Source organism: Tyto alba, unplaced genomic scaffold, assembly GCF_018691265.1.
Source record: "Tyto alba isolate M040663 unplaced genomic scaffold, T.alba_DEE_v4.0 Super-Scaffold_42, whole genome shotgun sequence".
Taxonomy (NCBI): domain Eukaryota; kingdom Metazoa; phylum Chordata; class Aves; order Strigiformes; family Tytonidae; genus Tyto; species Tyto alba.
Genome location: NW_024881318.1, coordinates 40,490,962 through 40,505,101, shown reverse-complemented (window position 1 = coordinate 40,505,101; position 14,140 = coordinate 40,490,962). Strand labels below are relative to the sequence as shown.

The 14,140-nt window shown below is 39.7% G+C and overlaps 1 protein-coding gene across 3 annotated transcripts in view; it reads right to left on the bottom strand.

Annotated features, from left to right (window-relative positions):
• DENND4C (DENN domain containing 4C) overlaps window positions 1–11,114 on the bottom strand; it is a 72,210-nt gene extending 61,096 nt beyond the window's left edge. For all 3 annotated transcript variants that reach the window (XM_033003836.2, XM_033003838.2, XM_033003837.2), the window contains exon 1: window positions 10,933–11,114. The gene's annotated coding sequence lies outside the window, so the exon portion shown is untranslated. The remainder of the gene's footprint in view (window positions 1–10,932) is intronic.
• Between the last annotated feature and the right edge of the window lie 3,026 nt (window positions 11,115–14,140).

Sequence of the window (14,140 nt, the reverse complement as noted above, 5' to 3'; positions counted from 1 at the left end):
GGAGTTAGACACGTGACATGAAAAAAACAAATTCTGAAGTGACTTTTAGAGTCTAGAGGAGAAACAGCTGGAGTCAATGAAGGAAAGTTTGATACCAGCAAATTAAGTTCTATTGCCAAGGACAGAAAACAGAAATGGAAAAGATGTGAGAAGGGAAGAACGATAATCAGCAAGCGATCTAGCTACACTCATTTAATAAACCAGTTTGATCTTGTTTCATCAGTGTTGTACCCAAACTGTTCTTTCACAGAACAGAAGACAGAAACTACTCCAGAAGCTGCAAAGAAATAGTTCAAGGGAGAAAATTTAATAATAATAATAGTTTTCAGAGCAAGGGAAGTACCTTATAAAATGCAATTACTGCCCCAGTTGCAAGCTTTAAAGTTTAGCCATGCTCAATATTATGTAATGAGTGAAACATCTGCAGCCCTGGAAACACTCTGTTAGAGAACTCTTTCTGTAATTGGAAACTCTGTTGGAACCAAGACAAATGTAGTAGCCTGAAACAAAAATAAAACAGTGAAGAAAAAGTAAAGAGACAACAGTCCAGTTGTTAAGTGCCTTCTGTGAACCCAAATCTCCTAGATTGCTTTTCACAATTTTTTTTGGTGTCCTTTTTCGGCTAGGGTGAGAGCAGATTATGTTTTGGTTTTGAGAGGTCAAAGGAGAGAAAAAAAGATGTTCTGTCTCAAATCCACTTCAGAGGTTACTTAAAGTAAGCTGTAAGAGTTTGAGATATTCTCTTTATTGTCATGCTCTTTACTAATCATTGAAATAGTTAAGTATTAGCATTGAAATTATTTTGCCAGAATCTCCAGTGACAGAGATTTGCCAGATCACAGAATCATGCTTTCACTTCACTTTTTCTAGCTGCCTACAAAGCAATCAGCCGTATGCCACTTGAAATCATCTCCTAAAGGCTCCAAAAATCCAGAGTGAACAAACCCATTCACTGGTTTTGAAGAACATGATTTTCCTTGCAGGAAGAATTCATTCTTCTCTGTAGCTCTCCACTGACAGCTTTATCACATGAAACACAGGCTGCTTCATGGAAACGTTCAGAGCCTCACAGCCTATCCACACCCTACCGAACACCTTTCCTGGCTACCAACAGGATGACTCCCATTTCTAGTTGGTTTATGACACCAGCCTCAAATCACTTGGTTTCATGTCAGCATTTTCATTCTTTCTATGCTGCTTTTCAAGCTTGGCAGGAGCTTATTAAAACTTCAGAAGCCTGTCTTTTAATCCTTTTGCCAATTCCTCATTAAGAAATTCTCTTTTATCAAGATCGCTTAAAAAAGCCCAAACCACACACTTGACAGCAGTTAGAATATTCATGCTTTTGATCTTACGCTGCAACAGTGAGAATCTTACAGGAGGAACTGTCTTTTTGCTTTTTATGCTGCACAAAGCTTATCACAATCTTGATCTACCGCACATTTTTGCAATGAGCATTTGCATTAGCACAGCTGCAGCAAATGCAGGAAGAGTGTAGGCTGGGCCTCCAAGTAACCCCTCTGTATCACTCACTTCACAGGTCACCTCACAATAAAGTTTCTACAAACCTAAATCATGTGTAAAAAGCTTACCCGGGAGTACGGTTCCTGAAAACTTATGCCCTCAACTTTAATAATTGTGGTCTGCATTGTCAAATGTTTTAGCAAAACTTTCTAAAGATAAGCTCTTTGCTTAGTATCTAAGCTACTCTTCCCACTCCTAGACAAAGGCTAGCAGAGAAATGGATCATAGCAACCTAAGGAAGTGAAGTAACTGTCTACGATTGTCTCTCATGTCTCTTCTAATTTATTTTAAAGAATATTCACAAGAGGACCCCATGCAACCAGTCCAGTCACAGCTCCAAAAGCCAGAACAAAATGGATCAAAACCACCTAAAGGATAGTAAAGCTATCTTAATATTAGAAGTAAGGAATTGGAAAAGCATTCACAAATAAGTCAAGTGGACTGTGTACCTGCAAAAGCATACATGTAAAGTGATTCAAACTCTTCATTATGACTACAACTCTTGCTCCAGAATAAACGTAAAAATAATTTCTGTCCACAAGTTTAATAACTTCCTCAATACAGACAAGAAAATTATGTCATTCTGTGGGAAATCTGACTTTTCTTTGTCACTTTTCTATTAAAATTTTCAGTCACTTCTGCAACAACCAGAGAATCTGATTTTTACACAGAAACTCATCACGAAACCAAGAAATATTTTCTTCTGAGTTCAGCAGTTGTGTAAAGAGCCTTATGTTTCCACCCCTTAAAAGGCCTTGGTTATTAACCCTTGCTTCTTGCTGAGCTCACTTACATTCCTGAATATGTATATATATGTATATATTCAGGAGAACGGAGTATCTGAATCCATTAAAGCCCACATTTCAGTCCTCTGAATGTATGGCAAATGTGAGATCATTAGAATATTAGAATGATATTGTGTATTATATGAATTTCTGAATAAAATAATCACAAAAGATAACATATTAGAAAGGTACTACTACTTAGACAAATATATCAATAAATACTTTCCTCAAACACTACCAAAAAAAAAAAAAAACAAAGCTGTCAAAGGATAGCAAGCTTGGTATTCTCTGTCATGAAGCCTTAGCACTGACCAGATGGCAAGTAAATGTGAAGTTTGATATTACACATATTTGGATCCTTCTCATAATATTATCATCTAGCACTCAAAGTATCTATACTGTATTACTCAACACACTGGTGGAGTTCTCGGGCAACTCACTTACAGGAAACTTGATTTCCTGGGATGAACTATATAGACTTAAAATATTAAACAAAGTGCTTAGAGTCATCATCACCAAGAGCATACCTGATTACTTACAATACAAACAGAGAGAAGGGAAGAAAAGGTTATCTTTTTAAAAAAATTCAGCCAACTTTACTAGTAGCCTCCAACATACTTGCCTAAAAATCTGGAGAAACACCCCTTTGGAGAGCCTAAAACTTACCTTTAGTAGGATTCTGAGAGAAAATGTAAGTATTAAGTCACAGTCTCTCTTGCACAGAGAAAGAAATGCAAAAAGTAATATTGATTTACTGTTTGATATTGCTGTGTCCTTTATGCTAGTGTTATTACTCTTTATTATTTGTAACATCCATTTCTGTCATAATTTAACACATGCACTTGTCTTCCTATTCAAAATACTCTTCATGGGTGTATTTATTTTTTTTTATACATAATGGTTTTATTGATTTTGTAATATATTAGAAATGAAAAACATCATTTCCTAAAGAAGGCTATGACTATTGTGGGCATAATTCACAATTGTTAGCATTTCTATTTCCAGTTTAACCATCTAGGAATGGATTAATTCAATTTACTTAGAGGACTGCTCTCAGCTTTTTCCAAATTATTTGGAATTCAAACAGTCACCCTTTCCCAAGATTTGTTCCCACACAACTTACACATCTGGGGAGTCCTGTTACTCTAACCAAAGGTCAGTTGCTGTGGCATGCACAAAATGTTTGAGACCCCTATGTCCATTTCTCTGCACAGGGTGGGGTAAAATTCACAATTTCTTCCTTTGCAAATTAAAAAAAAAAACAGTATGCCAGCCCTCACAATCTGCTCCCAAGCATACAGCGGTGAAATGTCCTCATTCTCCTACACTGATATGGCTCCAATGTACACTTCTAACATACTGGCTCTAGGAAGCGGTGGGTGGGAAGACAGTTACGTAGTCACAGGATTTCACTTTGGGGTGGGATACCAGCATTTCAGTCCCTGCTCAAAAGAATGGGCATCACACAGCCCTCTACAGCACAGTTTTAATGCTTTACACTTTCTTGTTTGTTTCTTTTTGGTTTTTGTGGTTTTTTTTTCCTTCTTCCTCTATCATTTTTAACTGGTCTGGGGCAGCATCAATACTCCAGATAAAAAGAGTAGGGATGTAAATGAAGTGATACAAGATAATTTTGCACTTACCAACCTGGACAACTCAAATGAAAAGTATTTCAATTTGGATCTTCAATCTAGCAAGCATACCAGTTAAGGATGAGATTTTTAAAAAGGTACAAGAGCCAATTAGGCACTTGAGGCTCAAAGCAGTTTCCCTTCTCAGATTTGCGCCTCATCTGGCTATTAATATAGCTAGGAAAACAGTTTAAAATTAGAGGAGTGACTTATTAAATAATACTTTTTTTCTTCCCCTAGCAGAATCAGTTAGATCAAAAGACTAAGGAGAGGTTTTGAGATTAACAATGCATGCACTGCACATCTGAATCTCACAGAAGACAGACAAAAAGCTGTAAACGTCTTTGTGGAGTATTTGTTCTGTTTTCTTTAAACTAAACTGAAATGTCACATTAGTCATTACATTCACAGTGAATGAGTCATCATAACCCAAAGGAATTTAAGGCTTTCACATGTAATTATCTTACAAGAAGGTGCCTACAAAAAAAGTTCAAAGCAGAAATGCAATGAAGAATACACATCAGAGTTTGAAATGACACTGCCTTTTTAAGAAAGCATGGGTCACATACTGTGCCTTTTTCCAAAGATAAACTTTCTACTTGGTCTACACAATCCTGAACAGCATACTCCCTCTTTTATTGTGCATAATGTAGGTTTGATTTATTCCTCTAAGAACTGTGCCAGCACAGCCAAGAGTGCACAAAAGAATTCTGCTCGAGAGACATACAGGTATTCTGGTATAAGTACACCACCACCAGCAAAACCAATTTTTCGCTTGCAAAGTCTGTTTTTCCGACTTGTGATTTCCTTATACTTCAGTACAACTTCAAGTTTGTCCACACAGTTTATCAGTATTGGAAAACTTTTGTTACATGGATAAAGTATAAGCATATCACTAAACATAAACATTCCTATACAGAGAGAATTACTACTTAAATCCTAAGGCATAACTAAAAGGAAACAAATAAAAAAAAAATAAAAGAAAAGAAAAAAAAGCCAAGGAAGGATGCATCCTCAGGGTTATACAAAAATTTAAGGTCAGAATAAATTTAAGTCTTTCACTGATGATTCTAACTGCAAGAATTCATTTCAAGTCAAGTAAACATTGTACAGGAGACACACAGACTTGTTTTTTGTGGTTTCATCACAACTTTGCAAAAACAGTAACATGATTATGTAGTTAGGAAGTTTTCTCTTTCATGTCCTGCTTATCCCTTAATATTTAGAACTCAGAACAAACCTGGATGTGATCAGTAAGACACATACTGCTCCCATTCATTAACAAACCACATCTATACATCACAGTAGTTCACGATTTAGTAAACTTACAAGAATATGATTTGTACTCTTCCTCCTCTTGCCAAATCCACATTTTATTCATAGATGTTTGTGGGACCTATTCAAAAAACTAAACTTAACCTCATATGGTTAGCTTTCCTAGATTTCCTTATACAGGAAGTGGAAGAGGAGCTTCAAATGATGATTAAGGGCCCTTAAAGTCAGGCTTTCATTGGGAATTACTTCCTAAAAAGTGGTGGATAACAGGGGAAGAAGGAAGCTGAGAAAGATGGGTCTCCCTAGGCTAAAATTAACTTCTGTCAATATCCCTCTTCAGTCACATCTTTGGTGGTTTTAAACAGGTACAAGACACATATGGTTTACATATAGTAAACATTTCTCAGGCTATCCATATCCTTGAAAGTATTTCCTCTGGGAAACACACAAATTATTTTTTATGATTTAAGGAAACCTGCAAATGGTACTGTCTATGCCTTCAAAAAAACCCCAAACACCTCAGTGTACTCTAGTTTATATTACTTTCAAACATAACAATTTTCTGCCACTTAGACCTAGATACCCAGCAGTTTATATTCTCATTAAGTTCATTCATTACTTAAAATGCTACTAGAAGAACCCAAACGTCAAGAAAACAATGAAGGCATAGGTACAAATGACTCCATAGTCTATGTGAGCTGCTGCTGTTAATTCCAAGGACAGCTGGGTGATCAACTGTTGAGAACTGGCCACACCAGTTTTCATATTTGCAATAGTCCCATTCAATGATTAGAGTAACTGACTCAATAACCTGTTGCTGTGACTCAGCAGTTTACCTTATTTTTCCTTTCTATAACTTTCCCTTAGACCAAGATGGATATCCTGTAGAAGTTTCAGGGCTTAGCTACATAGCTACAGATATTTTGATTTCTTGCTTTTCCTGAAACATTAATTAAGTGCTTGAACTTCTTTTTCTTCATATGCTAATCCTAGGTAGCTACTCTCTAGTTGTGGTTCTCTTTCTCCCAACTTCAACCACAATTTTATCCCTTCTTAAAGCAGAAATATATAGTTTACACATTATATAGACATGGCTGGAGGATATCTTACTTGCAAGACTTCTACCTATGTCAGGTTTCTTATCTGGGTGAGAGTATAGTTTCTTCCCTAGAGAATAACAAAGAAGGCTGGAGCCATGTTATGTGAAACCAGGAACAGCAGCACTGGGTTGCCCAACGGGGGCAAAAAAATAAAAAGGTAAAAAAGTAAGTCTTGCTTTCACCAGGAATCACACAATGCCTCAACATGAAAGACTTGCAAAGGGGAAGAGGAGCACTGTAGAATGCATCAGTGGCTAGACTTTGGTTTAAGCATTGCTGATCAAAGACTGTAATTAATTATACAGGCAAAAGCTATCACTGAAATGTGCAGGTTCAGACAGAAAGCAAAAACACAGGGTTCTTTGACTCTCTGGTGAAAAATGGCTGTTTTGTAGTACAGCTGCAATTCATTCACAACTGGAAAACACTTTAATTTCAAGAAGAAGAAAGCTCCTACTACTTTGGAGACTTCTAATTGTAAACTCAGCTTTTACTGCCAGAACTGAACAACTTAATTTGCAAGTCAATCCCTGATTTACACTATTTTTAACATCTTTTAGACAGAAAAACACAGGCTTTTGGTTGATGCTTGAAAAGTATCGAAGTCTCTTTAGAGAGGTTTTTGAGAGTAAAGGAAAGGAAGTGTAACAAAATGTGAAGATTAAAGCAGAATAAAGCAAAACTGGCTCACTGCATTTAACTGAAACAAAGCAAATGGAATGTTTAATGGCATGCAAGTCAACCTTTAGGTAATAAATCATGGGTACGTTTTTACTGTTCTCTGTATCAACAACTTTGAATTTGCTGCTTTTCAAAAAAAAAAGTGAAAACAAAGTCACATGCATAAACACTGAACATTGTGATAATCTTTGCTATTCTGAAAACTGTTTTCAAATTTCTTGTCTGCCAAAACAAACAGTAAACATCAGGACCACATTCATATCCTTGAAGAGCCTGTAAGCAGAAACAAAGGACTCGAGTGAGATACTAACCAAGACAAAACCTTCTGCTCTATTCCAGCTAGGAACGCATAACAGTGTAACTGTATTCTTGAAACTTTAGGTAAGTAAGTCTCTATGCGCATATTTTGTAACAGATGCAGCCACAAGAATAACTAAATGTGAACTGCCACACTCCACCAGAACCTATGTTGTAGTCCAGAAACAGTCTTGAACCAACTCACTTCGCTTCTAATAACGATCTGCACTGCGGTCAGAGTTGTGAGCCTTTATCTCTACAACCTTGCAGAAAGAAAGCACTCTATCATCATGCGTGTGGAGCATTTCCAACACCACTAGTTTCTTTATCCAAGGGGAAAGAAGCAGCATCACATTTCTGAATAAACGAGAACAACAATTTTAAGAGAGGAATGATATCTGTAGTCGGACAGAAGCTCAAAAGTAGATCAAAAAATCCAAAGACTTCAGTTTACAGTCTGAAGCACTGCAGGAGGAAAGCAGGTCTCATGCTGCACAGTGCAGCAAACTGATTCTCATTTTACAGATTTGAATAAGCAGTAACAGACAACTATCTGGCAAGGCACATGGGAAGCAATTTACTAACTGTGAGCATGATCCCCACAAACCATTTTAGAGGTCACCTACACCAAGATCTTCAGTATCTTGAATATTATTCAAGAGAACTGCATGCTGATGTGGGTAATCCATGCCTTGGGATGACTAGCAAGCACAGGAAAAAACCCAAGTTCTACCGAGTAGATCTCTACAGTGCAAGCTACCTTTAAACAAAAAGATGCCAGATTTAGAGGTTACAGGTACCTTTTATTGTTATTTCAGTCAGAAAGCTACGTCAATCAGAAAAGGAGACACTGCTATATAAAACCAGTGAGACCACCACCAAACACACTAGTCTACACATTTTGCTCTATGCCTATGGCTGCCACTGAAATTTATCTGAAAGCTTAACAAATAAGATACCTGATCTTACGTAACAGTCAAAAGACTATCTTACCTTTCTCTTACAACTCGGGCAATATACCTTTCTTACTTAATTCTACCGAGTTTCTTGTATTTTTAAGCAAACCAAGACACGTGCATCAAGGCTAACACTGAAACTTCCTTGTCCTTTAAGTATATCGAGGTTGAATTCCAAATTCAATTCTCCACTGGTAAAAGGCAGACCTAAGAATGAACCAAGCTTAAAAAGATACCATTTCAAACACTGTATTTCAAAAATATGTAACACTGCTACTCCAAATGAGTATTTGTACATGCCGAGTCTGAGGGATGTTACCTACACCACCATTTGGATATCCAAATTTTGCTCAAATTGCATGGTTTTCATTCCAAAAAATACAAAAGTCTATCAGAAAGAAATCCCACACAAAATCTTCAAACAAGAAAACAAACATGTAAGACATGATCCAAGATGATCTCACTTACCTTGAGTTATAGTGACCCCAGCCTTAATCTAAGAATAGCCAAACATAACATTATACTTATCCATAAGTATTATAAGAAAATGTCCATCTTGTATTTTTTTTAAATCAATTTTTTGATATTTTAGCAGTAATAAGTGTCTATTTGTGCTAGTAACCATTTTAACATAAAAGTCAGAAGTCATGTTGTCATGACAATATTTAAATTTTTGATTTCTACTAAACTCTTTCATTGGGCTACTCAAGACAGAATACATTATTAGCATTTCATATCCACTGGAATGGTAGAAAGCAGATCATCAGCCAATTATTTAAAAAAATTATTTTAAAAGACTTGAAGTTAGATTTATAATAAAAGCATTCTCAAGCTAACAGTTTTGATTATTTTTTAGTTTGCATCCTCTATGCCAAGTGTCCGAAATATATATGCTAGTCTGGTTAGTCACTTAAGTGTGGTCATGGCTGCTTTTCACATCAAAAATAAGAGTATTTTCATTTTTCAAACAGGTATGAAGTATTTTGCATTCCATCATTATTTTTTTTTCCCTGAGAACACAGACAACATTTACTGCATTCACTTCTAACATGCTACCTTAAAAAAAATGATGCAAAAATTTCTACTAACTTTGTGGTTAATCTACACAAGAAAAAAAACAACAAAAGTAACTAAAATCAAATAATTTTCTTTTTACTAACATGTCCATGTACAGGCTCGAATTTAGCTTGGCTAGAAACATCATAATAACCCAAGAAAATACTACAGAATTCACAATACCACAGCTTACAGAAAAAAAAAGAAAGAAGATCAGACGCCCTGTTTGTTTACAAGGTAAGCCCTCATGCAGATTTAAAAGTTTAGCCACAGGCATTATGTTTGAAATCAGCACAACAGTCCATGTTTGAAACATGCTTGATCTTAACAGAAAAAGAGAAAACTGCATTAAAAAGATTCGTATAAAACAGGCATTTAATTTTGATTTAATATAATTCAGTTTCTGCATCCTTTCCAATATTGCAGCATCAACAATATGTTAAGCTGTGCTCAAACATTTCAGAAGATCGTGTCTGGCATTAATAAGCACAGTTAATCAGATCATATCACATCTAAAACTTCTGACAGCTTCTGTAAATATTTTTTCCCTATTTGACATACGAAAGCCCCAGCATATCACCAGATCCTGTTGCTACAGCTTATCTGGTCATGCAGCAGACACATGAGATACCCCTCAGATGATAGTACAGGTTGATTAAAAGCTACAGCTCTGGCTTTTTGTTTGTTTCTGTTTGGTTGGTGGTAGTTTTTTTTTGTTTTGTTTTGTTTTTTTAATCTGCATAACTAAACTGTAAATTTTATAACATCTTATTGATACGACCAGCTTCCAAAACACAGCGTGACTATTAGGAACGCTGCCTTTAACCACGGGGTTGCTGGGCGGGGAGCGAACCCTGCTATTCAAACATCCTTCCCAGTCACTACACGACAGCGCTGCTCACGACCTCCATTCCGGCACAGGTAACGGTGCCCGACAGCACCGACAGATAGAAGCACTCACACTTCGTTGCAAGCGCAGCGCTACGCGCCGGGAGCCACCCCAGCACTGCCCGGGAGCTCGCCTCGCCTCCGTCCCCCGCAAGGGTTAAATCCGCTGACGTCCGAGCCCTGGGGGAGGAGCCGCAGCATGGAAAGGGACGGAAAAATGGAGAAATAAAGGAGGGAGCTGCCAGGGTGAACTCACCTGCAGCGCCTGCCACCTGCGCCGCCTCCCGCCGCGGCAGGCCGAGAGCCGCCCGGAGAGCCCAGCCCTCCCCGAGGCAACGCCGCGGCGGACGGGAGCAGGGGATTTAACAATAATCACGATAACAATTAAAATTTTAAAAAACCCAGAAAGTGTCTCCGCCCTCCCGGCACTGCGCAGTGTAGGGTAAGGGCTAGCCCCAGCGCGGAAGCTCTGCCGCAGCAGGGAAGGAAGGAGCCCTTCCCAGGGACCGGCTCGGCGCCAGGGGAACACCCTGAACCTCCCTCCCTTTACGGCGATGAGGGAAGTTTCTCCCCTCGGAGGGGGAAGGAGCCGGGGGAGGGAGGAGAGGGTTCCCCCGCTGGAGTGCCGGGTTCCTGCCGTGGCCCAACGACAGGACGCTGGAAGGTGGCCGAAGCGCCAGGTCCAGCGCCCGCTCCTGTCAGGCCCCCACGCACCCGCCTGCCTCCCGCCGCCGCTCACCTGTCGCCGGCTCGCCCCGCCGACAGCCGCCACCGGGCGCCCCAACGGTCGCGGCGCTCCCGCTCCGGAGCTTCTCCCTGCGTCCACCGCCTCCTCAGGAGTCGCCGGACCCGCCACCGCTCCTGTTCGGGAAGGAAGTGGCCACCATATTCCCTTCTCCCCCGCTAACGCCTACAGGCGGGTCCAGGGCCCGCCCCGAAAGGAGGCGGTGGCGGGGCAGGGAAGGGAAGCGGGGGCGTGGAACGCCCGGAGTCGCTTCTGCGGCCAGGGGGAGCCCGCGGGCTACGAGCGCCGGGAGCTGTCGGGTTGCGGCAGGGTGGAGCCCGGCGCTCGGCCGCCTCCGCAGCTCCGCGGCCCGGGTGCCTGCTTGCCTGCCTGCCGGGCCCTCAGCGGGGAGGCGGAGGGTGCGCCTGAGGGAGAGGCGGCTGGCCAGGCGGGGGGCCTCTAGGCAGGCGGCGGCGTGAGGGTTAAGGAATTGTGGAGTCCCCGCCCCTCAGGCGCCAGCCTGTTCCCCGGCTGAGGCTTCTGTGAGGTGTTGGTTTGTATCAGAAAGAAAAGTCAGTGAGTGGTCTCGACAAGTCGTTTCAGCCATGTGCCAAGACAAGGCTGCTTACTTCATATGAGATTCTCGTTACTCGAATAGTGCTCGGTGCATTTTATGTAATATGGGAAGCTGTAGTAGTGTAGAGGTGTTCAGAGTGACACGCCTGGGCCCTGGGGAGGCTGGGAGTACATTCCTTTGAAGCTGTAAGGGAGCAGCTGTGTCAGTTGAATGTCTAACAGCATGGGGCCTGGTGGGATTCATTCCAGAGTACCAGAGGAGGTAGCAGATGATGTAGCAGGACCCCTCTCAATCATCTTCCAAAGGCCTGAGGAGGCCCCTGCTGACAGGAAGCTAGCCAATGTTACTTCAATTTACCATAAGTACATGAGGGAAGACGAAGGACACTACAGACCTGTTGGTATCACCATATAGTACCTGGAAAAATTTTGGAGACGATCCTACTGGGATGGTCAATGCCCTGTGCCTAACAGTGTTTAAGAGCCATTTGGACAATGCCCTCGATAATAGGCTTCAACTTTTAGTCAGCCCTGAATTGGTCAGGCAGTTGGACGAGTTGATCATTGTAGGTCCCCTCCAACTGGAACTACTCTATTCAATTCTAAACAAGGACTGTGTATGTTTCCTCCTGGCTCCAGATTTCCATCGCCTCACAACATTTCTGACAACCATCAGGTGTTCCACTAAGCCAATCCAATTCACTAACCCACTAGGAGAATCAAGGGGTGTATCAATGTTTTGGTTTGGTTTGGTTTGGTTTGGTTTTTTTCTGAATTTGTAAATTGAATAATTTACTCCAAAAAGTCACTGAGCACCAGAACTATCATAAAAAATGAGATTACCATCCCTTTGGTAGCAGTTAGTCACTGTATTGCTCATGTCATTAAATTCCATCTGCCCAAAAGAGACAGCAAGTCCAAGTGAAAGGCAGCTAAGAGAGGTTAGCTCTGATCCTTGCACCTAAAGGAATAGTTTGTTCTGGAGTAATGTGAGTTTCCTGATCCATCCTACCCTTATTATCTTTTAACAGGAGCAGATAATCTAAGCGTCAATAGTTTTTTTTGTTCAAAAGTAATACTCTGTAGCATCAATGTGCCAGGCAGCTTGTAACTGATGCTGCAACCCTACAATTTGAGAATTTTACGTTATAGCAAATCATTCAGTTTAATTTCCATCTGAGTAGTACAAAACCCCCCTGTTCAAGGTAGATTCTGATAATTTTCAAGAATTGTCTTGACTTTCATTTTGTCACCAATTGCTAAATCAACAGCTCCAGGAAGGCCTGATCCTTTAGCCTCACTGGAGCAAATAATTTGTTTACTTTAGGTGCCTCTGACATGCACAGGTAAGGATTTATGCAGATTGAGTCTGTGATAAGCTTAGTTTGAGTCATTTGGAATAAAAATACCTTCCCTTTACAGATTCCTGACTTGATAATTTCTTCAAAACTGCTGGAAGATTTCATTCCTTAATCTTGTAGTTGCCTATGAATTATCCTATGAATTATGGACATGACATCAAAGACCATCTCCTCTGGCTTTTGGAATTGACATAGGGAGTAGAAGTTTTGTCCGGAAAGTGGATAATGAAAATGAACAAAAGGCTAGTTGCCTGCTGTTCCAGGGAGCTCTGCTAATAGTGATCTGTTAAAAATTTCTTGAATTAATGCTGTCACTGTAGTATGTGGAAGATCCTGATTGTTGTTTAATTTTGAGTAGCTGTATAAGAAACAAAGCTCTAAGTCCAAGTGTTTCATCTTACTTTATGGCTGGTTATGATTTCACAATTTATTTGCTCAAACTGTATGATATGGGGTGGAAACTGAAGATTCACAAGCTGTTTCTGGCTTTAATCATTTAATCAGTGACATACAGAGACAGGATAAACATACAGTTATTGTCATACATAGCTTCAGCTTAAAACATGTATCTGATTCACTGTAATTAAAAATATAATTGTTATTGACAACTCCAGCAAATCCATCTATCTGAAAACCACCATTTTGTTTGAAATGTCAGAACTTCAATCCAGTCTTGTAAGTTTTCTGTAGTTGTCACTGTGTTACAAGATCAAAACATAAGTTAGACAGGCTCTTCTTGCTGGAAAGGTCTTCATAAATACCAGCAGGGGAGCAGAAGGATCCCTCTCTTTATACAGTCTTCTTTAATTAATTAGCATATGCTGTTTAAAATACTGGCCTAAATTAGGGAATACTTTGAAATTATTAATTTTAAAAATCAAGTTATTTTGATCTCTGCATAAAACATGGCAGGATTTTTTGAAATAATTATCTTTCTAGGCTTTCTCTGTTTTTCTGGAAACTTCATGTTCTTTTTGCCTTTAAAAGCTTTCCATTAGAGTCGCTCTTTATCCAGCTTAGAAGGTAATAGGCCTTAGAATTGTTTTCAAAATGCTTTTGCTTCCCTCAAGTATTATTTCTTATGTGAGTCTTCAGCAGCTGTAAAAGAGAGGTTACTCCTGCTAAAAATGAGTGAGCATCGTACTTCTTGGTTTTGGCAACCCATAGAAAGTGGGGTTTTAAATAAGCACAAGATTCTTCCAATGTCTGTTTCTGCTAGGACTCTCTGTTGTCTGTTCTTTGCTGTTAGCTTTTGCTTTGTCTTTTTTATCAGGTTCCTGGATTTG